Raw genomic sequence first — 25,176 nt, 5'->3', positions numbered from 1 at the left:
ATGAGGGTAGAAAGTAGAGACCCCTGGGAGAATGATAAGCAATGAAGCTACAATAATAATCAGAGGCCAACTATAAACGTCTTCTATACTATCCCGAGAAGTTGGGACTTTAGACTTTATTTTAATGGGAAGCCTTTAAAGGGTTTTAATCAGGGAATGATATGATTAGATATGTATTTTACAAAACTACCAGTAAATAAGCTACAGAATGCAAGATAGTTTGGACTGGGAGACAGACTGCTGTGAGAGAGACAAATTAGAAAAACACAAAAGGATTGGGATTAAAAAGGAGAAAACTGTATTTGAACAATGATTAAAATATAATAAAAAAAAAAGAAAAACACAGCAGAAGTTTATGCTAGTGGTGGCCTAAACTAAGCGCATGGCTTTAGAAATTAAAAGCAACAAATATATCAAAGAGAGATTAAATAGAAATCATAATATTCAGAGAAAATACACTAGAAAGAGAATTATTAGCTTTTGGTAACAGTTGGTTATAGGATACCAAGAAGAGTGCATCATTAAAGTGATATCAGGCCTTTTGAATTGGGTGAATGAGTAGATTACGTCAACCCTTCAAATCAGGAGAGTATTTGGAGAATGTAGGGAGAGAATGGTAAACTTTGTTTCATGTATATTCAGAGTGAAATATAGATGAGGGGCAAGTAGAAGCCGCTTCTAGTAAATTATTACTTATGTCTGGACTTAGGGTGAAGAAATGGTGTGGGGTAGAAAAGTAGATCTATGAAAATTAAATGAAATCTCCTGGATGAGCGGGAAAAGCGATATGAGAAAAGTCTGAATGTAACACCTTGGAAACATTTCAGGATAAGGCGGAGTAGGAGTGCATGTTGCGAGGTAGATGTAAACCAGATTATGGCATAATGGAAACCAGTGAGTTTAAATAATTACTAATATAAAACCATAATTTACTATGAATTAGTTTATATTTGTAAAGCATGCAGAATAATGCTTGACCCATGGTAAATTGTCTGTAGTGACATCAAATGCTGGTGAGAAATCAAATAAATGTAACTAAAATGTCCCTCAACATCACCAACCTGACAATACAAATGAAGTCATCTTAGCAATTATATTGTCCTTCCTTCTGTTGTCTGCATCTGGATATGCCTTTCAGAAATACAGGTCTGCAACGTCTCTCTGAAGTACTCCCATAACTGAGTGGCATATTCCTTGTTAGTTACTCCTATGATGGCTCCTTCTTAACAACATCCTCTACAAAGGAAAGTAGCTGACTATGACCTCTATTAAGTGGGTTAGCTGTGTGAATCCAATACTCTTGTTTCCAAATGGTCATGGATGCTATACTCCTTGAAATGGTAGTGTTATTTGAACTCACTGAGTTAAATGAGAGAATCAGCTAAAAGGAAGAAGCTGGTGTCAAGTTCATGATGATATCAGTGAATGAAAGCTGGAGACTGGAGGCCAGCAGACAATGGTGAGGAGGAATGGAGGATTGCAGAGGTGGAGAATAGGAATATCAGTGGCTCAGAGGGTTTGACATAAGGGAGGGGAAAACTGGCTGGCAGCTGTACTGTGAATGAAGAAGAGTATAGGATGACTTCCACTCTCAACACTGAAGTGTGTAGGGCACATAAGAATGTTCATCAGTGAGGAAAGTGTCCTCAGTGATGAACCAGGTTTTAGTCAAGACTGGAGTAAAATATAGTATAAAGAGGTTTAGTGTACAGAGGCATTTGCTTACCATGGAAAAACCAGAGGGCACCACAAAGGGAAATGTGGTAGGGAGAAGAAAGTAATGAGAGAATGGACAAGGGTTGGGAAGAACAGGGTCATGTGGGGTTGGAATTAAGAAAAGGTGGGCAGCTGAAGGAGCTGGCCCAGGAAGAGGGGACCAGTCTCTTAAAAAGTTAACACTAGTGTCATAGTTAGATATGGTTCCCAAGGGAGTTGAAGGAAAAGTGAATAGTTACAGTCTCTCCCTTCCTGAATGTATGAGGTATTTTCTGAGGTTGGCAGAGATATTTTGCCCCCTCTCAGAACAACTTTCAGGTTGTCAGGCTAGGATTGCTTCACTTGTCCATCCACAGTTGCTACTGGGCAAGGGAGTACATGTTATTTTTGGAGAGCAGTCCGTTCCTCCTGTATAGCATTACTCCTTCCAGGATGGTGGCCATCTTGAGTAATGTTAGGTACCTTTAGATTTTCAGCCTTGGAGTGTGCTCCCTGCTTCTTCAGGTAGTCCCTACAGACCAGAGGAGCAACTTTTCACCTATTTTGTTTAATTTTCTTTTCTTTTTTCTTTTAGATATATTTTATTGATTATGCTATTACAGTTGTCCCATCCCCTCCTTATTCCCCTCTGCCATGCACCACCCCTCCCACATTCACCCCCTTTAGTTCATGTCCATGGGTCATACATATAAGTTCTTTGGCTTCTCCATCCCCTATACTATTCTTAACCTCTTCCTGCCTATTTTGTACCTATCATTTATGCTTCTTATTCCCTGTACCTTTTCCCTGTTCTCCCCCCTCCACCTCTTTGCTGATAACCCTCCATGGAATTCTGTTTCCAATATCCTACAGCAGGGTTTCTTAGGCAACAGCATTGTTCCAATTTTGGACTGGACAATTCTTTGTTGAGGTGGTAGGCTGTTTGTGCAATGTATAATGTTTTAGCAGCATCTGTGACAATGCTAGTAGCATGTCTTGAGTGCCAAACTTGTTTTCATGGATGCAGTACTGATTTATTCAATTTATGTACTAAGACATTATCAAAGAGATAAAATAAGAATTTACTGATTTGGGATGGGATTATGCAATGGAAATATTTTTCTCTAAAATATTTTGAAGACTTTTTTCATAATATTGGTTTGCAGGATATAAGAGAGTGGGAAATTTAAAATCAAGATCCTTAGAGACTTGTTGAATAAGAACAAAAATGCCACAAAAACAATTTTTGTCTGCTCTTTTTGAGCCAAACATCATTTTTAAATGGTTTTAAAAAATCAGTTGCATTTCTCTGAAAAATTAGAGTATCTTCCTAATTAATTAGAATATTTTCCTAAGGCAAAAAGAATAAGATAATTATCTGTAATTCATCACACCAGTGGTACATAGGTTTGTAAACACAAGCTCTTCCTTTAAAAATTAAAGACATCACCCTGGCTGGCGTAGCTCAGTGGATTGAGCACAGGCTGCAAACCAAAGCATCGCAGGTTCAATTCTCAGTCAGGGCACATGCCTGGGTTGCAGGCCATGGCCCCCAGCAACCGCACATTGATGTTTCTCTCTCTCTCTTTCTCCATCCCTCCCCTCTCTAAAAATAAATAAATAAAATCTTTTAAAAAATTAAAGACATAATAAAATTATGCTTAGTTTGTACTTAAAATTGAACCCCCACAGAACAATTTAGCTTGTTATTTTTTTAATTAAAAAAATTGAAGATGAAAATGAAAACCTATATATTGTATATGATACATTAAAATATTGTTCATTTTACTTAGTGAATCATTTTTTTAATAAAAGAAGGTATTTGTGAGTACCAAAAATTATGAAAGCAATGTTTGAAAATATAAAGAATATCTTTTACAACCATAGTTTAAAGGAATCACAAAGTCAACACAAACAAAAATCACATGCACACACACAATTTTTTTTGCATTGTAGCTTCATAACCTCTTATTATTTTTAGTAACTTTAATAGAAAGCTACTTCTTGCATCACTTACAATTTCTATGTAGATTATTCTTTGTTTTTTCCTTTCATAACCTGATAATGATACTCTTATTAAAGGTGCTAATAATTATTTTAAGAAAATTATTAACTCTGGAGAATAAATGGATTATTCAAAAAACATTAATGTTATGGAAGTGATAAGGAAAGTGAGACAAAGCATACAAGAGGGTTGTAAAACATGCTTCCTTTGTTTTGTGCTTCTGACTCTATACCAGCCATGCCTGGAATAACATTTTATGTGGAAGAGTAGGTAGACTCCCAAAGTCAAGAAGCCTCACTTGCCTGGCAAGAGTAATTCTTTCATGGCCCACTCCTACCCTGCTGAATTACTCCATCCCTTACCAACCTGTTGATCTTGACTAGATTCCTTGACAACTCAGTGCTAGGAGTCCATTATTGCAATATAAGGAGGAAAGTGTTTTTCAACTGAAATACTCAGATATCTAAATCTCTATCATATGGTAAAACTTTTCTGACTGATATAGGTTGGTTTCCTTAAAGTTATCATTTTCCCACTGCAAATTTTCTGCATTAAATTATGAGCTACATATTAACTTATGTTAACACATGTGATTTAGAATAAATGATGCTCATGATTTAGCCCTTTTCAAGTTTATTTCAAATTTCAAATATCTACATTATTATAGGTTAAAAAACAAAATATGTTCATTTTATTATTAACACCTTTTCTTTTATATATATCTTAATAAAAAAACTGATTCTATAATATGTACCCCTGAATTTAAAAAAGTATGAAATTTGCTTTCCACAAATAGGAAACACAGTGCAGTGATTTAGGGAATAAACTTTGGAATAATGTCTGTATTCAGTTCCATTTACTAGCTGTTGTTTTGAGCAAGTTATTTAAATTGTCTTCTAGTTATAAAATAGAAAGAGGTCATATGTACTTCATAGGTTTATGTTCAGATTAAATAAAATAATACATATAAATTAGTAGCCATAGGGCTTGTCGAAGAGTAAACAGTAAATATTAGCTATTTTTGTAAGCTATTTATGTAAGAATTAGTTCTATAAATCTATACATGAAATAGGAAAAAAACTGAGCAATGGATATATAAAAATATGTAATGATATGTAATGAATGTACTTACTTTGCTTTTTATCGACCTCAGTTTCTACATTGTAGAATTTTTGATGGTGAAACAAAGATTTTATGGATCCATAGGTGGAAGAGTTAAATTGGCTCAGATTAATGTCTCAGGGATTAGACACATTCTGTGTTGTGCAGTGGCTTCTGTCTTAATTTATACCTGACCATCTTTACAGTTTGAGATGGAATACATTTTCCTCAGTTTTCCTGAATGTAATCTTTGCCTAAACTATTGAATAAATGAAAAGAATAAAAATGCCATCATTTTGTATATAAGCAAGTGCTTCATATTTATAATTACTGTACAAATAATTTATGTTAGTTTCAGATATTTAAAATATAAATAAAACAATAATCATATTGATTTTATATAATCAATTACAGAAGGTAAAATTAATTTCACTTGGAAGATATGTGAAGAAGATATAATTAATATAATAGCTTTCTCATTATGAACTTCAAATCAATATGTTATGTAGAAAAATGGAAAGGTCTGATATGAGCAAAGCTAGTTTTTCTCCAAATAATAGTAGATTAAATGGAAATAAAAACATGCATAATATAAAAATTTTTATTATTTAATAAGGCATATTCTGTATTTTTAATATTTCCATATTCGGGTTCTTACAAATGACTTCATATATAGTCATTAAGCACCTTGATTCATTTACTTATACTTATTCAGTAGTTTTAAAGGCTATATTCATGGACTAAAATTTAAAGGATAAAAATAATAAATATCATTGTAATAGTTAATAAAATCATAAAAATGTATTAAACAGAAAAGATCTTCTCTTTCAAACTCTTTCATGGATGTTATCCTTAAAAATATTATTACCCCAGTAGTGACTGATAATTTGATATAATATGTCCCAAAATGTTTATAGAAGGAGAGTCCAGGGAATGTTTTGGTTTCAGAGCACATGCTTACTGGATCCCTCTCAGACTGGAATCCTAGGAGAGCAACAGGCCCAATTATTCCATTCCATTATAAAATATGAAGTGAGGAAGGTGACATTCCTCTTTCTGGTGGTATATTTCTGGTGAATGGAGAGCAAATTTGGGGGACTGTACCTTGAATCTGCGCATTGGAACCTAAGTTGTGACAAGAGACTGTTAGGTATTCATGTTAGAGAGAGAACAGGAACCAAATATGGGAAGGATCATGGGAATGGGAGCGCTCAGATCTAGGGAGAAGAGAGGACTAGTGTAATGTTTTACCTCCTAAAGCAGGAGTATATGACATCTGTATGGAAAAAGTCCAGCCACCTTTAATATAATGAGAATGGTTTGCACAATGTTGATGTAACCTGGCAGCCAGGGAGAGTAGACTGGAATGTGCATGCCTGAACAATGATAACTTCACTGTCCTAGTTAGTGGAGGTGGTAGATGCCATTGAGTGAGCATATGTACTGCATGGCTGTCACATTCAAAATGACAGAGCAAGTAAAGCAATAAATCTGCATCAAATTTTTCATTAAACTTGACCATTCCTCCATGGAAACTATTTCAATGATTCAGAAGGCCACAGCTAAGGGCAACTGGTGACTGGCAGCTTTGTCATGACAGTGTGCCTGCTTGTGCATCACATCTCATGCAGAGTTTTCGGCAAACCATTAAATCACCCCCATGACTCAGGCCCCCTAGAGCTCATTTTTGGCACCCTGTGACTTCTGGCTTTTCCCAAAATAAAATCACCTTTGAAAGGGAAGAGATTCCAGACTGTTGATGAGATTCAGGAAAGTAAAACAGGACAGCTGATGTCGATTGGGAGAACAGTGTGAGGTCCCAATGTTCCTACTTTAAAAAGGACTGAGGTATCATTGTCCTATACAAAGTTTCTTGTATCTTGTATCTTCTTCAATGAATGTCTCTATTTTTCATTTAACATGGCTGGATACTTTCTAGACAGACATTGTAGATGCCCAGGTTGGTTTTCTATCCATTCACCAAAATGCCATGAGCTTGTTTGATCATAAAGAAAGAAGAAACACCATATCTCACTGAGGAAAAGCCTGAACATTTTATGAAGTGTCATTTATTCAACTTTTCAAAGCCATTCATTTGTTTGTATTCGTTCACTTACCAGATGCCTCAAGTTCCCATGTGATTTATGTAATTGTTCTTCTTGACTGTTTTGGATGCCTTAACTCCACTAGAAGCACAAGCCCATGCAATATCTAGGATAACAAACTGTTTCCTCTAGGTTTTCTCAAAGGTTTTACAATCCCTATAGTGACAGCAAGGGAATTACACTTGCTCAAATCTCCCAGTGTTTTCCTAAGAGACTTGGAGTTCTTTTAAGATTTAAGAAGGGTATTTCTGTGCATGCTCCAATTTTCTGTATTCATCTAAAAAAGAGTTCAAGAGGAGCTCTACTGAAGAGATATGATTCTTCAAATATCAAGGTTACATTATTACCCAGAAGTAATAACTTTATGCTATTTGAAAGAAGGTTAGGTTAGGGCATAATGTGGGGCCAGTGAAGGACCAGGAAGGATAGGATTAATATCAAGGCTGGTCTGTGACTTTCCCATCAGGAAACACAGCAGTGCACAGTAGTGTGGGGAGTGTTGTATGTACACTCTAGGAACCTTTAGGTTATACAACCTCTGGACAAAAGCAGCCTGTACATGCTCTTGCTCTTTTGACCAGGATCCCTAATTTGTAGTCTGCTCAGTTCAGATGATTGATGTAGTTGTTTTTCATACTTCCGAAGAAAAAGAAAGGGGGGATTTTAAGTTAAAAGTAGGGGAACTATGATGCTTTACAGAGCCATATAAATACAGATATCTTGATAGTGATTAAAACAGAGAAAGAACTTGCCAAGGAGACAAAGAAAACAAAGAAAGGTAGTATGATAGTGAAGGGCTAGAAGAGAGATAAGGAAACTGATTGATATCTGAAACGCATTTTTATCTGCTTTGAATTCTCTATCTTTTTTCATTTAATATGCACAGCCTTACAGTTTTGCAAAAAGTGTCAAGTTTGGCAAATTTTCCAAATAACGACAGCCAGATACCCGTATTCAAGGTCACTTTTCCCATACTCTGATCTCACTCCTGAAAGGAGCCGGAATGCTGATAACGGTAATAGAGCAGGTTCCAGGGTAGACTGAGGCTCTACAATTACCACTCTTTTTAACAAAGCCCTCATTCCCTGAGGTTCAGACCAGTGGGGGGGAAAGGTTATCTTTAAGTTTATTCTTTTCTAATTTAAAGGAACATTGTGCTATTGAATGGAAAAGCAGGATTCCTGTGTCTTTTTTAATGTATATTTAGATCACTTCTCTATTTAATATTTGTGCTGTGCATACATTTTTTTCACAAATTACAACACAAAAAACTCAGAAGAGCTTCATGATATGTTTACCATTAATACTCATTTGATTAGAAAAAAACTGGAAACACAGTATTTTTGATCTAGAGTTAATAAATTCATCATTAAAAAACCCTTTGTTATTAACTGCCATCATATTACTTAATTAGCCTAACAAAATTTCTGGCCTTTACATTCTTATACAATTTTACTACAGCATGATTGAAACTGTCAGTGTAAGAAATATCTAAACCTGTAGAGAATTTTTATGAGTTTATCTGAGCCAAAGTGACGACAATTGCCAGGAAGCAAAATATCAACTGAGAACAGGCTCTGCAGTGTGGCAGTGTCGCAGCTTATTTTATATGTTAGAATTTAAGGAGGAGATGTAAGAAGGGTTACCTGAAATCCATTGGTGGTAGGTTAATGGGGCGGGAGAAAGCAAACCAGGGAAGTCTCTGGGACTGCATAAAAAGTAAAACAGAGAGACAACATACTTCTTTTACATTCATGGGTACAAGACAGTTAATAATTAGCATTTCCAGTCCACAGAGATGGTATGCCGGGAACAAGACAACAAGCAGAGGTTTTTTGGTCTCTGCTCTGGTCAAGTGGGTGTGCCCTGAGGGAGAACTCCCTGATGAAAAGGACAGTAAACAGGCTCACTTAAGGTAAAGACTGATCTTTGTTAAGTAAACTACAGGTTGAGTATAGGTTGAGGACATGACCTGCTTTTAGATAGAAATTTTTATGTTCAAAATTATTCTCAGTGGTTACTTTTGGTCTCTGAGTTTGTAAGGAAGGCCCACCCCACAGGCCTCCCCTGAGCTTGTCAGGTTTAGTATGTGGCCTCTGTTCTGTCCACAAAATGATAAATATTATCACTTGACAATGCTGAGAACCAGCTATTACTGGAAAGGGGACCTGGCTGTGAGCGGGTCTGCCTAGGGCCAACCGGTAGTATGTGGGTTCTTGACTTCGTGCAGGGAAAAATACCACCACATGAGTCCAAGTGACAATGAGGGAATGTTTGTTGAAGCTGGGGACAGTGAAACAAGGGAGGGTTAATGTAGAAGAAGCAAAAGGAGTGAGCCTAGGCTGGGCTGCCTTAACTCACTGGGAAGTCAGAGAGAAGGGGGCCTTGGTGGCAGGTTCAGGGGATTAGCCTGGGACAAGCTGCCATTGCCAACTGCTTCCCAGGTTGCAAGTCTTATGGGGACCCTTAGAGTTTAGGAGGTGTATGCCCTTGGGGAAGAAGAAAGGGAAGGAGAGGGGGAAGGGAAAGGCACAGGCTGGTCCCCAGAGGGAGAGTGCGTGCTGAGCCCTTTGTCTTGAGGCTTTATCTCTCTCTCTCTCTCTCTCTCTCTCTCTCTCTCTCTCTCTATCTATCTATCTATCTATCTGAAATCTCAGGGGAGTTTTCAGGGGAGGGTTTCAGAGAATAGGCATCAGTTTTCCAGGTGTGTCCTTTCAGGGTTGTAGTCTCCACTGCTTGCTCAGTGCAAGGGCAGGAGGTCATCTGTCACTGCAGCTAGTCCTGCTGCCTCCCTGGGCCTGGAGCTAAAAACTGTTGGGAACCTCCCTGCCTGGTATCAGAAGCTGTAACCCCCACCAAGGCTAAGGCTGAGGGAATGGCCTTGGACCATAAGACACCAAGGAGACAAAAGCTTATCTCCCTGGCAGGAGCACCGCTTCAGCTTGTTTTACTTCACCCAGCCTGGCCCCCAATGCTTGGTCAGTTAGCCAATGATGGGTAAGATTCCCCAAGGGGGGAATGATCTAAGACAGGCACGATCACATGGGAGGCACCCAAGGAAGGACTTTGGGGGCTACAGCAAAAGGGGGTGATGGACCCTCGCTCCTCAGCTTTGATGGTGAGCCTGAGTCCTCACCATCTGGGAGAAAATCTCCTTATCTCTTGGTTGCCTTAGTTCCATTGCTCCACCTAAGCCTGAAACAATGACAGGGTGATGCAGCTCTGCGCTGAAAAGGTCAGGTTCCCTGAGTGATCAGGCCTAAGAAAGAATATGTAAAATCCTGTGAAACCTGCTTTGTTTAGAATGCTCTCAGTTGAGTGATGAGGGTCCAGGGAAGAAGTAAGTTTGTTCCTTAAAGTTTTTTACAGCTCTTTGACCCTGACTCAAAATAGGCCCTCAGACTTCCTTGTTATCTATTGTTTGATCCTTACTTCCTAGCAATGAGTAATGAGCTTTACTTAAATTCTTATGCAAACGAAACCAATAAAAAGCCTCTTTGCGGGGGGGGGGGGGGGGGGGGGGGGGGGGGGGGGGGGGAGCGGGAAATCCCCACTACAGAGAGTGGCCATTCCGTTCCTACTTCCCCACAGGACCTGGTTGTCTCTGTGTATGTTTTTCTTGTGTGTTGACGAGCCATCTGCAGTGTTCCACGGTCACTGCAGGCCAGCGATTGCATCAAAAAACAACTGAGGTGTAGATGTTATCTCTAGGCAGGCCAACTTTGGTATCTGACTGTAAATTGCTTAGCTAGTTTGCTCAGCTATCTGTCTTGGTTTCCCCATTCCACTTGTGCTGGCTTAGTGGCCTGTCTCACAAGGACAGTTTCACCTCAGAAGTTTTCCTTTCACCTCTCTTTAACTTTTCTTGAGCCCCATCCAAGTGTAGCAGGAGGCTACATCTGCTTTGAATCTTGCTTCTGTATACAGGGTGAGGCAAAAGTAGGTTTAAAGTTATGAATACACAAAACACAGAATATATTCTAGTATTATTTTAATTATTGTATTATTTTTCCATATAAACAACTGTAAACTTACTTTTGTCCCACCCTGTATTTCTTAACTTCTTTAAACCTCAGGTTTGAATTCATGAAACAAAGGCAAACTTATTCCTGGCTGTATGCTGGGTATGCTAGCATATCTAAAGTATGCTAGATCTTTTTCTGAATCGAGCATCCTGTTTTAAATAACATGTATACTGTAATATTGTTTCTCAATTTTTAGTTCTAGTAACTTCCATGAAGTCTCTCACCGGGAAAAAGACAAAAATACTTCTGGAAGAAATGATTGTTTTCTTTTACTATGATGGTTTCTTTTCTTTTAAATGATTGTTTTCTAGCTTATATATGACAGTCATATATAATCTAGCAGCTAGATTATAAATTCTGTAAGCAAATTCTAAGAGACAAAATAGAAGAACACTTAAATATACTATTTAGAAAGACAGAAATGCAGAAATAGATATCTATGGAAACTATTAGTATTATGATCATTATAAATAGCTCTAATTATTTTCTGCTGAAGGCAAAAAGTGAGTCAAACAATTGAAGCCTTCTCCACACACACCCACACATATGCACTGAGTAGTCTTTACAGGGTGACATCCACCTTGGCTTTTACACACAGCTTCTCAGAACAAAACAAGATGTTGTTGATTGTTAAACAGGTTTTAATTTCAACCAAAACATTAGCACTAGTGCAAAAAGAGTTCATAATCTTGATATTAAAGGGAACTTTCTGCTTTTTAGAAATCTGCACATGTTTATACCAGAATGGAAAAGGATGAACTAATATTATATTTATATTACAAAATAATAATGATAATAGTAGTAGTAGTAGTAGTAGAAACCACTTAGAATTCCATTTGTACTCTCAGTGATACAATTTATTCTGGCATGATTCAGCATGCCTCATTTATTCTAACAGCCATAAATTCATTCTGTTTCATTGTGAACATCTCTTCTTTAAGTCTTTATATTTTAACATGTATTTTAATATTATACATTTAATTGTGATGGCATTTCAACTCAATACTATGATGATTTGTTAATTACAAATTCTTTCTGAAGACAGCTGCTTACTTTTCTGCAATTTATAGCCTTTTAAACCTACTCAGATCAGCTTTGAAATATATAATTAGGCAGCTTCAAAGTCATTTGTGATCATCATATACATAAGATAATCTTTTGTTTTAGAAATGAATGTAGTAACTTTCAAACTGCATTGCTAATATTATTTGGAGAGAATTGCAAAAAACTGTATTACTCAGTCACTTTTTTACATTAATGTTGTCATCATACAGATCACACAAAGGAATTTTTCCCCCTGGAGGCCAGTCTTTAAATTCAATAGCTAGTAGTATTAAAAGGCTGTTAGGAGGTGGGGGAGGGCTGAATATGTAGAGAGAGTACAGGACTGCACAGCAGCTTGGGCAGAGAGAAAAACACCTCTTGTGTGTAATGAACAGTGCATGATCTCATGTGTACCTCAAGACCACTAAGACTTCTGCTGAATAGACAATGAAGGATTTTAACTGTTATGCTATGGAATTCACTGTGACTATTTTAACATTTTTCACAACTTCATTTGGAGTGAATATATAAAGAGAAGCTTTTCTGTATGTATTAGGTTAGTATGGATAAAACAGCTGTCATTTAAGATAGAAAGATTTAGTAACATATAGTGATATATTAAAATGAATTATTTTTCTTCTTTTGGCTTCTAATAGAGTCAAAAGATGTTATCTGTGATAAGCCGATTTTTAAACAGAGTTATGAAAATAAAGGTATATGTAGGAAGCAGCTTCTTTTAGATCCATTTTCACTGTTTCCAATTGGCTTTCATTTCCCAGTCATTTCTATGGTATTTACATCCAGGTAGCTGAATCAGCAAAGGGGTTATTAGAACAGACTAGTATTGGAAATGATTTGCTCAGGGACCCCTAGCAGTGAAAGCTTCAGTACAGTGAGCAGTGCAATGCTAAATGATTTGAATGCTGGTGGGACAAGTATATTGTAGCTCTGCATTCTTCATTTCCCCCACTTCCTATTTCTTTTACTGCAGTTGGAAATTAGACTCACTGGAACTTAAAACGGAGAGAGAATTATTAGTTTTCACATAAACTTTTTAAGTGTCTATGGAACAGTATTTTCTAGCTTTTATAAAAACCCATGAATAACCCCTCTCTGCCTCTGACAGATAAACTGTGCTGAAGTTTTAGCATTGCTAATGCTCTCAGATCACACCTTGGGCATATTCTGGGTATTGTAAATATCCTGGATTAAAAGGAAATGTTTTTGTTCCAACATCAGGAATAGATATGTTAATTAAAAAGAAGGCAGTCAACAGTTCAGGGAAGGAAAAACAAATGAAAGCACAAAATAATGTGTTTTAACATTACTTTTCCCCTAGACTAGTGGTTTTTAACCTGCATGTCAAGAATTTTTAAAACATGCAGTACTTGAGTATTTAGTCAGAGGCACTGATCTCTTTTCCCTTTGATTGCCAACTTAAAAAAAAAAAAAAAGACAACAGCCAGCATGAAAATAGCTCCACTGTGAATGGATCAAACTTATATCTATTTTTGCCAGATTGGCCAAAATTATGTTTTGCTGTGCCACAGAATTTTACGAATTAGTTTATGTGTGCCATGAGATAAAAAACTGAAAAATCGCTGCCCTAGACCACTATGCTGCTGGTTCGTTGGTCTAGTTTCTGTGCCTTCTACTTAAGAACACAGTAAACTTGTTCCCACCTTAGAGTCTTTTGGACTAGCTGTAGCTCTTCCTTGTCTTTCAGGCCTCAGTTTAAATGTACGTGCAAAGAGAATCCTCTGTTAACACCAGCGAAGTCACCCATCACTCACTGAGTATCATTTTGATTTCTTATCCTAATAGCATCCATTTTTCATGAAATTATCTTAGGTATTTGTTTACCCATTTGTTATCTTTCTACTTTCTTGCCCTACTCTGTTCTACCAACTAGAATATAAACTCCAGCAAAGCAAGAACCCTAACTTCCTTGACCACTCTTTTATCTTTAGTCTGGTCGTGACTGACAGATCTTAGGTTCAATAAATATTTTTTGAATACTAGGAAGTATATTACTATGTAGTAGACACTATGTTTGAAAAATAAACTTTAATTCATGTTTTTCTTTTTATTCTTTTTAATTGAATTTATTGGGGTAACACTGATGAACAAAAACAGGTTTCAGGTATACAATTTTACAACACATCATCTGTACACTGTATTGTGTGTTCACCACTCCAAGTAATTCATGTTTTTAATACTTTCTATTAGGGATGGTAATTTGGAGTTATTTTTATATGTCTTCAGTTGCACAGTAGGTTGGAGGAATTTACATATTCGCTGATTTAGCAATTTGGCTTTGGTGCATGTTAGCAAGGACAGATACAATATACTGAATACTGTTCAGGTACTGTTACATGTTCCCATATCTTCTCATTTAACTCCCTCAAACACCCAATGATAGTAAACACTATTATTACTGTCACTTTAAATGTGTGGAAACTGAGGACTGGTGAGGTTAAATAACTTACCCGTTGCTCTGCTGATATAATGCAGAACAAAGCTTTGATGCCAGTTCTGTAACTGGAGCCTGCAAATCCAGTGATATTAATCACTACACTGTATGACCTCTTATTAAATTAGTTATGTTTATAACTGTTCTCATTATTTACACAGAACAGTAGTATTATCCTTTTCATAAAATATGCCCTCTATTTAAGCAACAGTCAGTTTTGTTATCCCTCCCTACCCCAGAGTTTGTTTTCTTTTTAATTGTTTTGTTGAAGCTGACATGTGCATTATCTATGTACACTTCTTTTTAAATCAAGGCTAAGGTAGTCTGTGAATATAGAAGAATGTGAAGAAAAAGAATTCAAATAGTGATCCTTCTTCTGTGACGGTATTAGCTTGCTGCCTAACCCGCACACATTCCTTGAAAAACTCTTGTCAGGTGCATTATACTGTCTGATGAGAAACTGGTCTGAGAATTTGGAGGCAAGCTTTCAGAGCTGAAAATAATGAACTCATCACTGGAAGTTTAATTCTTGAAAATGGAGTTACATGCTTAACTCAATCAAGGAATTAATAAGAATGGGGTTCATCTTGTACTTGGTTTTGTTTTAAAATGTATTCAGTTTGATAAGACATTGAAAAAATAACACAATATCCACTATGTGAGTAAAGCCTCAGGAGAAGGTAGTGATTATGATAGAAAAAGAGATAGGAGTGGTCGAGGTGGTAAGAAGGAGAAGAAAAGAACATGGAATAGCAAGAGGAAGATGAAGAAGAAACAGAGGAAACTATTAAACAAAGATATAGAAAACAAAGGAAAAAGATTTTATTTACATTCAAAGCATTTCTTATTTTTTTAAGTCAAAGAATCTTTTGCTCTGGAAAGCAATTTTCCAGAAAATTATACTTTTCTTTAAGTATACAGAAGTACTTATATACTACTATATATCCTGCAAGAAAATTAAATACTTGCAGTTACCTAAATTAAATATCTATAAACACCTTAAAATGTTTAACAGTTAAGACAGAAAAACTTTTAGTAAGAGCTCTCTATAGATTTTACAGAGTACTGAATGGAAAAACATTAGGTCATAAATTCATGCAGATTTTTGAGGCATAATATTATTGCCCTAGAGATTGAAAAACACTCTCATTTTAAATTTATTTTGGTTAACACATATTTAATAAGGTAGCACATTCTATATGCTTCAGCACTTATGCTTCCCTTAAAAATTTTTTTCAGGAGGTAGTTAATGAGCTAGGCTCTAGACAAACTTTTCCTAGGAGAACATTAAACAACACACCAAAGACAGATTGTACCTTCATTGGAAGAAAAATACCAAATTGAACCAGTAACATAAAAAATCACAGTCTCACACCCTGAGTTGGAAGAGCAGGTGAGCCCTCTTGTTACAATTAACGCAGCATTAATCAGGACATTATGACAAGGCAAAATTAGTTTTTTACTGGTAATCTAATGTTACAGTTGTATGGTCTGACTTTATTAAGGTGTGGTTTTCTAAAATATCTAAGTTAATGCATAATCTTTAATAATTTAGATATGAATCACTTTTAAGCAGATCCTCATTATTTACAGTCAAAGTTCATATGTATTTATATATAAAAGATATAGACCTTAGGGATTTATAATGATATCTAAATATCAAAAGGTCTGACCACCTATCTTTCTTTAGAGGGATCTTCTAAGAAAATAAATTCCCCAAGTGTGTATGCACTATAAGCAGTCAGTACACCCTGACCTATATTTTGAGGCTGTCATATTGTGCAGGATAAAAATAGAACTGCCGCAAAAAATGTATGACATAAAAACACTGAGTGAAATGTGCACATTAGAATAACCATTTTAATTCAGGAAGAATTGTGATTTAATTTAAACTTGCTGGTTGTTTTTCCAGTTTATTTCTAATTGGTGTGTCCCCCTAGGCAGTAGACACAGGGTTTGCATCAAACATGTAGTTTATACAACTTTTCCAACATACAATGCTTCTGTAAAACAGTACATTATCTGTTTTATTTAAGCATTTTAATTATACACAGCATCTCAAAACTAAAAAGTTAATGTTTTGATGTCAACAACTAAATATCAAATTAACTAATTAAAAGTTGACTGAAAAAAATTACAAAGTTGTAATTTTCCCTTTTTCATTCTCAGAAATATGCACCCACTGTGTTATTTTCCATAAACAGATTCTGAATTGTGTAAGTGGTATAAATATTTTCCATTATGTCCATTTGTGTCTAGCAAAACATTTAAGACCTGGGTTAGCAATCTCATTTTAAATTAGTTATAAAAATAAAAAAATAAGTAGATTAAAGATAAAGACTAAATATGTGTGAGGTTTTCTAAATTTAATGTTTATTAAAATATTCTCCAATGCAAGATTATTTGAATACTAAAAATTAACAAATGTTTCTTAAACTCAACAATGAAATCATTATTTTGCAGGTACTTGTCTAACAAAGTTTGTATCATCAAGCAAGATACATTTTTTTTTTAGAATTCAGGCCAGATAAAGCACCTGATAGTAGCCCTTCCCTGACAACCCACCTCTGAAGGTTGGATAATTTATATCTCTGACATATAATATAAAACATCCAATTTTGCATCTATTTTTGCCTTTATAACATAGTTTAGTGATTGCCTATTTATTTATTTATTCATCTTTCCTATTAGATTCTCAGCTCTCCAATATATATTTTTTATTTCTCTATCTCCACAGTTTATAACTCTGTTTAGAACATTGCCAGTGATTAATTCAAGTTTGTGACCATTTCATTATTCACTTTTGTATCTAACTCTTGGCACATAGTAGACACTTAGTAAATATTTGTGGACTCAATGAATAAATGAATGGATACCATATGCTTTGAGAATCACTGGGAAAACACATTTCTCAATCATCACATGCCTAATAAATACTGAGATTAATTAGAAAAAAGTTCCATACAAAATCTTACAAAGTTTATACAAAATGGCAGGACTTTGTTTTGTTTTTCAGAACCATCAGTGAAGATAGTGTTGTTGGGACCCTTTTTGACCCCCCTGTTGTACTTCTTGTACGTGCATGTCTCATTAAATAGATGACATTGTGCTTTTATTCAGTGATTTATTATTCATTTGATAAATATTTTTTGAGGGTCACTATGTGCAAAGCACTGGCATGGGGAGAAAGGAGGGAACAGAAATATTCCTATCTCCATTATATTTTATGTTAGTGGGGGACAGGTAATAAACAACAATAGTTACATACAATATACATTGTTTTAGATTGAGGTAAATGCTAAGAGATAATAAAAGAGGTAAGGGGATTGACATATTTAGAGTGACATTAACACTTTGACTACAACAGGCAGAGAAGGCTTCACTGGAGTGACTTTGAGCAGCCTGAAAGAAAGTAAGGAAGTTCTGCCTGTGTCCAGGAAGAGAGAGAATCTGCAGCGGAGATGCAACAACAAATAGTGGTGGTGGCACATGAGGGGTGTGACGAAATGCAGGGCTTACCAACCATCCTAGCCACTTTTACTTTCAGTGAGATAGGATTGCCATTGTGGGATTTTGAGCAAAACAGTGAGAGGGTCTGACTTAAGATTTTCACATAATACCCCTGCCTACTGATAAAACATTGTGAGGGGCAAAGGTAGCAGTAGTGATTAGAAGGCTAACACAATAACCTAGGTGAATGATGATGGTGGCTTAAAGTAGATCATAGCAGGGGAAATGGTTGAACGCTCTGTATTATGTGAAGATAAAGCCAACAGGATTCAATGACACATTAGATAAGCCTTATAAAAGAAAATGAGAAAATAACAATGACCCAAAGGACTTCAAAATAAACAACTGAAAGAATAGAGTTGACATTTATTGAGAAGCCTGCAAGCAGAGCAGATTTTTAAGAAGAATTTAGAAGGCTTTGTGTATTTTAAGCTTGAGAATTGCTTCTATATACAAGCAGAGATGTCAAGTGAGCAGGCGGACAAGAAGCAGGTGCTTCAGGCTGGAGATACAAACCTGGATGTCATCAGCATTCAGATGGTATGAAAACTCTGAGCTTAAATGTGCTCACCAAAAGAGTGGGTATAAATAGAAAATGGAAGTTTAAGTCTTGAGTCATGGAACAGTCCAAATGTAGAGGTCATAAAGGTGAGTTCAATCCAGCAAAAGAGGGGAAGAATGTGTAGGGAGAGAGTCAGGAATAAAAATGAGACTGTGGTGTCCTAGTGTCCCAGTGCACAAGAGGTCAAATGGAAAAAATGCTTCAGATAGGAAAAAAATGACTAAAATTATCATGCTAATGTATGTTTTAGTCATTTTTTACTTTGCTTACAATTTACATCTAATCCTCAATACTCCTTTGGTTTTGTCTACAAAATATATCCATAAATAACTGTGTGTTTCCTGACACAAGCAGAAGTAATATGAGTGATAGGACTAAGGGGTTTATCGTAGGACTTAGACATTATGTAATTGTGGGAGCTGAGACAAAGTTTATATAAGTTCATTGAAACTACATCTGGTGGTTTAAAATCACTGAGGTCAATAATCTGGCAGTTAGGAAGAAAAGCTGTGTGGACTTGGGGTCATCTGGGACAAATTGAAATCCTCAGAATAAATCGGTCTTCCAAACGACAATCTCTACCTACCTCAGAGGAGACAGACTGGATAAATTGGACACCCAGAAAGACATTCTTGACATACATTTGGTTCTCCCCACCTCTAACCTCAACATTACAAATGACATGCAGAAGGGCCCTTTACAGAAGAGGTTCCTGCACACATGAACACACTCGCTCTGAGAGGGTAGAGAAGGAGTTGTGGCAGGAACTGAAGGAGTTGCAGGCATAGAGCTGCTGCCCCAAACCAACAAGGTGAGCTATCAGACAAAAACAAGGAACATGAGCTGAAACAGCACCTGGTTCCCTATATCAACCTTCAGCATATAATAAAGCTGATGTTGCATTTCTTCCACCCATACCTTATGGAGACCTCTTTTCTGACAACCCCAGTGCAGAAAGGGAATTCTGGGAAGCACAGTTCCAGTTTAGTGAAGTCAACACTGTACAAAGTCTCTCAAATCTAGAATCCAGTAAAGTAAAATGAGGACTGAGAGTTAACTATTGTAGTCATTTTTTGTGATATATTTAATGATGGATTGCAATTTCCTTGAAGGCAAAGAGTAACTGTCTACATACCATTTTTATTGCACTGCATTCTAATAATTTGTATCCATGACTGTCTCAATGGAAATAATTTTTTCCTGACTTTGGTCTCAAGAATATTTGGCTTATTTAACATCTTCAATACAAAGTTTTGAATGACACCTTTAAATTCTACTTTTCTACTATTTTAAATAAAGATGTATTGTAGATACTAACAATGCAAGGTTGGTAAGAAATTAACAGTTAATGTAGATTATGAAATAATTCTTATGTATCATATTTGTGAATATGCTCCTCCAGTATGTCTAGACTGACTCTGTCTATAACTCCTATCTCAGTTTTCTAGGAAAAAATAATTAATAGATCATTTGTTTACCTTTTGTTGATTATACAGCATGACTACATAAATGGTTACATTTTAGTTATCTAGGTATTCTCTCTATCTAGGGTTAATTGTGGAGTTATTTTATGATAAATTTTGTTCTTTTTTCACCTCTTATTTTTTCACCTTTTTATTTTATTTCAGGTTTTTATTCAATATTTACTTTCTAGGATTCAACCTAGTACAAATTACATCTGATGCACTGAAATCTCACGTTATTCTTCAGAGATGTGGCATGGTATGGACTGGAACTTTTATGCATAAACATGGTCACAATATGTGAAAAAGAAGAAAATAGTTAATAACTCTTTATTGAGTCAAAAAGGTAAATGTGGTAATACAAAAGACCACATCTCAATCCCAGGATCAGTTAAAGCTTTTGGAAAAATCTGAGTTTATTCTGTCTTTCATATCTTCCTCATTGTTGACCTCTGCTGTGGTCTGAATGTTTGTGTCACACTGCCACCCCTCCAAACCTCAAAATTTGTATGTTGAAATTCTAAAGCCCAGTGTGATGGTATTAGGAAGTAGGTCTTTTGAGAGCTGTTTGGTCCTAAGAGTCCACCCTTTTGAGTGGCATTAGTGTTATAAAGAGAGACCCAACAGAGATCCCTTGCTCCATGTACCAGATGAAGACACAGGTAGAAGGGGCTGGCCATGAGCCAGCGAGAGGTTTGCTGGCATCCTGATAACAGATTTGCCAGCCTCCAGAACTGTGAGAAAAAATTTATGTCATTTATAAGCCATCCACTCAGTCACATTTTGTTACAGCAGTCCAAAAGTACTGAGACAACCTGCCATGCTGTTGCACCGCAGCTCACCACACTCCTTCCTTTGACTTCCTATGACTAATATGCAGTCATAGGAAGGAGTGTGGTGAACTTTGCTCAGTTGCTCCAGTAGTGGCTGCAAACTTCACTTTGTTTATTTATAAGTTTTAATGAAAATTCAATTTATTTAAACTAAAAAAATATTTCACCCATTTCTCCTACCCTCCCACTCCTCACCTCTGGCAACCACCAATTTGTTCTCTATATCTACAACTTTGGTTTTATGTATTTGCTTACTTATTTTTTATACTTTACATATAAGAGATCATAATTTTTGTTTTTCTCTCTCTGCCTTATTTTATTAGCGTAATGCCCTTGTGGTCTATCTATCTTGTTGAAAATGGCAAAATTTCATTCCCTTTTTAATGTTGGATGATTAAACCAACATTGGATGATTATTACATTGCATATATACTACATATATTGCATATATATATATATACATATTGCATATATACTACACTTTCTTTACCAATTTATCTGTTGATGGACACTTAGGTTGTTTCCATATCTTGACTATTATAAGTAATGCTGCTGTGATCATAGGGGTGCATCTATCTTTTTGAGTTAGTGTTTTTGTTTCCTTCAAATAAATACCCAGAAGTGGAATTGCTGGATTATATGGTAGTTCTTTCTCTTTTTTTCTTTTCTTTTCCCTTCCTTTCCTTTCCTTTCTTTTCCTTTCCTTTTTTTCTTTTCTTCTCTTCTCTTTTCTTTTCTTTTTTCTTTCCCCTCCCTCCCTCCTTCCCTCCCTTCCTCCCTCCCTTCCTTCCTTCCTTCCTTCCTTCCTTCCTTCCTTCCTTCCTTCTTCCTTTCCTCTCTCTCCCCCTTTCTTGAATTTACTGGGGTAACATCAGTTAATAAAATTATATGGGTTTCAGGTATACAAGTCTACAATACATCATCTGTATATTGTATTGTGTGTTTACCACCCTAAATCAAGTCTCCTTCCATCACCACTTATCTCCCTTTACCCTTTTCTAACTACCCCTTCCCCTTTCATCTGGCAATCACCATACTGTTGTTTGTGTCCAAGAGTCTTTATTTTTCTCTTTGCTTAATCCCTTCACTCTTCTTACACAGCCCCCAACCCCCACACCTTTGACAGCTGTCAACCTGTTCTCTGTATCCATGAGTCTGTCTCCACTTTGTTTATTTTGTTCATTAGATTCCCCATATAAGTGAAATAATTTTTAGGCATCTCCATATTGTTTTTTATAGTGCTGTACTAATTTACATTCCCAAGAACAGCACACAAGTGTTCCCTTTTCTCCACATCCTTGACAACAGTTTCTATATCTTGTCTTTTTGATATTAGTCATTCTAACAGATATGAGGTAATAATACCTCATTGTGGTTTGGATTTGCATTTCCCCAATGATTAATGATGTATAGCATCTTTTCATGCACCTGTTGGCCATATCTCTTGTCTTTTTTGGAAAAAACATCTACTCAGATCTTCTGCTCATTTTTAATGATATGTGTGTGTGTGTGTGTGTGTGTGTGTATGCTATTGAGTTGTATGAGTTCATTATATATTTTGGACAGTAGATCCTTATCAGATGTATGATTTGAAAATATTTTCTTCTGTTCAGGTTGCCTTTTCTTTTTTTAAGTATTTTTATTACCTATGCTATTACAGTTTTCCCAGTTTTTCCCCCTTTATCACCCCTCCACCCTGCACCCCTAACCCTCCACCATTCCCCCCACCCTTAGTTCATGTCCATGGGTTGTACATATAAGTTCTTTGAGTCCTCTGCTTCCTATACCATTTTTTAGCTTTCCCTGTCTATTTTTATGCCTACCAATTATGCTTCTTCCCTGTACCTTTTTCCCCCATTCTTCCCTTCCCCCTCCCCACTGAAATCCCCCCATGTGATGTCCATTTCTCTGATTCTGTTCCTATTCTGACTGTTTGCTTAGTTTTTGTTTTCATTGTTTTTCTTTTCTTTCAGGTTCATTTGTTGATAGTTATGAGTTTGTTGTCACTTTATTGTTCATATTTTTTATCTTCTTTTTTCTTAGATAAGTACCTCTAATGTTTCATATAATAAGGGCTTGGTGATGATGAACTCATTTAACTTGACCTTATCTGGGAAGCACTTTATCTGCCCTTCCATTCTAAATGAAAACTTTGCTGGATAGAGCAATCTGGGATGTAGGTCCTTGCCTTTCATGACTTCAAATACTTCTTTCCAGCTCCTTCTTGTCTGCAAGGTTTCTTTTGAGAAATCAGCTGATAGCCTTATGGGAACTCCTTTGTAGGTAACTATTTCCTTTTCTCTTGCTGCTCTTAGGATTTTCTCTTTGTCTTTAATCTTGGGTAACTTAATGATGATGTGCCTTGGTGTGTTCCTCTTTGGGTCCAACTTCTTTGGGACTCTTTGGGCTTCCTGGACTCCCTGGAAGTCTAATTCCTTCACTAGATTGGGGAAGTTATCCTTCATTATTTGTTCAAATAAGTTTTCAATTTCTTGTAGTTGTTCTTCTCCTTCTGGCACCCCTATAACTCAGATATTGGAATGTTTCAGGTTGTCCTAGAGAGCCTTCAACTTCTCTTCATTTTTTTGGATACTTGTTTCTTTGTTCTGATCCAGTTGGATGCTCATTTCTTCCTTTTGTTCCAAATCGTTGCTTTGAATCTTGGTTTCCTTCTTGTCACTGTTGGTTCCCTGAATATTTTGCTTTATTTCATTTTGAGTATCCTTCATTTGTTGACCAAGCTTAATCAGTTTTGTCAGCATTTTGATTACCAGGGCTTTAAATTCTCCATCAGATAGGTTGGCAATGTCCTCATCGGTTAGTTCTGAGGTTTTTCTGCATTCTTTCATTTGGGCCATATTTCTTTGCCTTGGAGCACCTGAAAAGTTGTAAGGGGGCAGGGTCTTAGGTATTTACCTGGGCAGGGCAACCCTCTTTGCTGCAATGCCTGTGAGGGAGGGGCCAGAGAGGGAACAGTGCAGCTTGCCTGAGGTCTCTAGAGAACTTTCCAACAGGCTCTTAAGCCAGACTGGAAGTATCTCCCATTGCGCAACCCCAGCTGTAGCCCACAGTCATCTGAGTCTGAGTTTCCCTCTTAAGTTAGTCCCTCCCTTTCAGCTCGCAACTCAGTGGTCAGCCCCACCCCTCAGCTGCCTCATTGCAGTTTTTCTGAGTCCCCTGCCCCCATGGGGTCTGCCTTACTGATCTGGTTGTTCTGGTTGATTTTTTTTTTTAATTCCTTGCTTGTTGGAGTTCTATGCAGTTTGATTTTTCTGGCGCTTCTGGTTGTTTATTGATTTTAGATTGGTTGTTGTTATCCTTTTGGTTGTGAAAGGAAGTGAAGGGTTTCTACCTATGCCTCCATCTTGGCAGGAACTCCTCAGGTTGCCTTTTCATTTTGTTGATGGTTTCCTTTGCTATGCAGAAAATTTTAGTTCAGTGTAGTTCCACTTATTTATTTTTGCTTTTGTTGCTTTTGCTGTCAGATTCAGAAAATCACTGCCAAGAACTTAGTCAAAAAGGTCACTGCTTAAGTTTTCTTCTAGGGTTTCATGGTTTCAGGTCTTAAGTTCAAATCTTTAATCCATTTTTAAATTTTGTGTATGGTGTAAAATAGTGGCTCAGTTTCATTATTTTGCATGTAGCTGACCAGTTTCCCCAATATCACTTATTGAAGGGACTGTCCTTTTCTCACCGTATATTCTTGGGTCCTTTGTCATATTAGCATGAGTTTATTTCTGGGCTCTCTATTTTGTTTCATTGATCTATGTGTCTGGTTTTGTGCCAATACCGTACTCTTAATTACTATATCATTACAGTATTATTTGAAATTAGGGAGCATGATGCTACCAGTTTTGTCTTTTCTCTAGGTTGCTTTGTCCATTCATGGTCTTTTATATTTCCATACAAATTTTAGGATTGTTCTATTTCTGTAAAAAATGACATTGTAATTCTAATAAGAGATCGTGTTAAATCTGTTGATAGCTTTGGGTAGTCTGGATACTTCAACAGTATTATTTCTCCCAATCCATGAGTCTTTCATTTATTTGTGTCTTTTGAATTTTCTCTCTTTAATATCTTGTAGTTTTCATTATATAAGTCTTTTACTTCTTTGATTAAATTTATTTCTAGATATTTTTGATACAATTGTAAATGGGATTATTTTAATTTCTCTTTCTGATAATTTATTATTTGCATAGAGAAATGTGATAGATCTTCACTCATTGATTTTTGTATCCTGAAACTTTACTGAATATATTTACTAGTTCTAACAGGTTTTTTAAAAGATTTTATTTATTTTAGAGAGGAAGTGAGGGAGAAAGAGAGGGAGAGGAACATTAATGTGAGGGAGAAACATCAA

At 36.3% G+C, this 25,176-nt stretch overlaps 1 long non-coding RNA gene across 1 annotated transcript; it reads left to right on the top strand.

The window, feature by feature from the left end:
- Positions 1 to 6,270: 6,270 nt before the first annotated feature.
- Positions 6,271 to 25,176, top strand: LOC118500132. Its single transcript, XR_004902668.1, has 3 exons — positions 6,271 to 6,433; positions 8,737 to 8,744; positions 25,164 to 25,176. It is a non-coding gene; the product is annotated as an uncharacterized LOC118500132 (long non-coding RNA).

Source organism: Phyllostomus discolor, chromosome 1 (genome assembly GCF_004126475.2).
Source record: "Phyllostomus discolor isolate MPI-MPIP mPhyDis1 chromosome 1, mPhyDis1.pri.v3, whole genome shotgun sequence".
Lineage (NCBI taxonomy): Eukaryota > Metazoa > Chordata > Mammalia > Chiroptera > Phyllostomidae > Phyllostomus > Phyllostomus discolor.
This window is presented reverse-complemented; position numbering and strand designations above follow the sequence as displayed.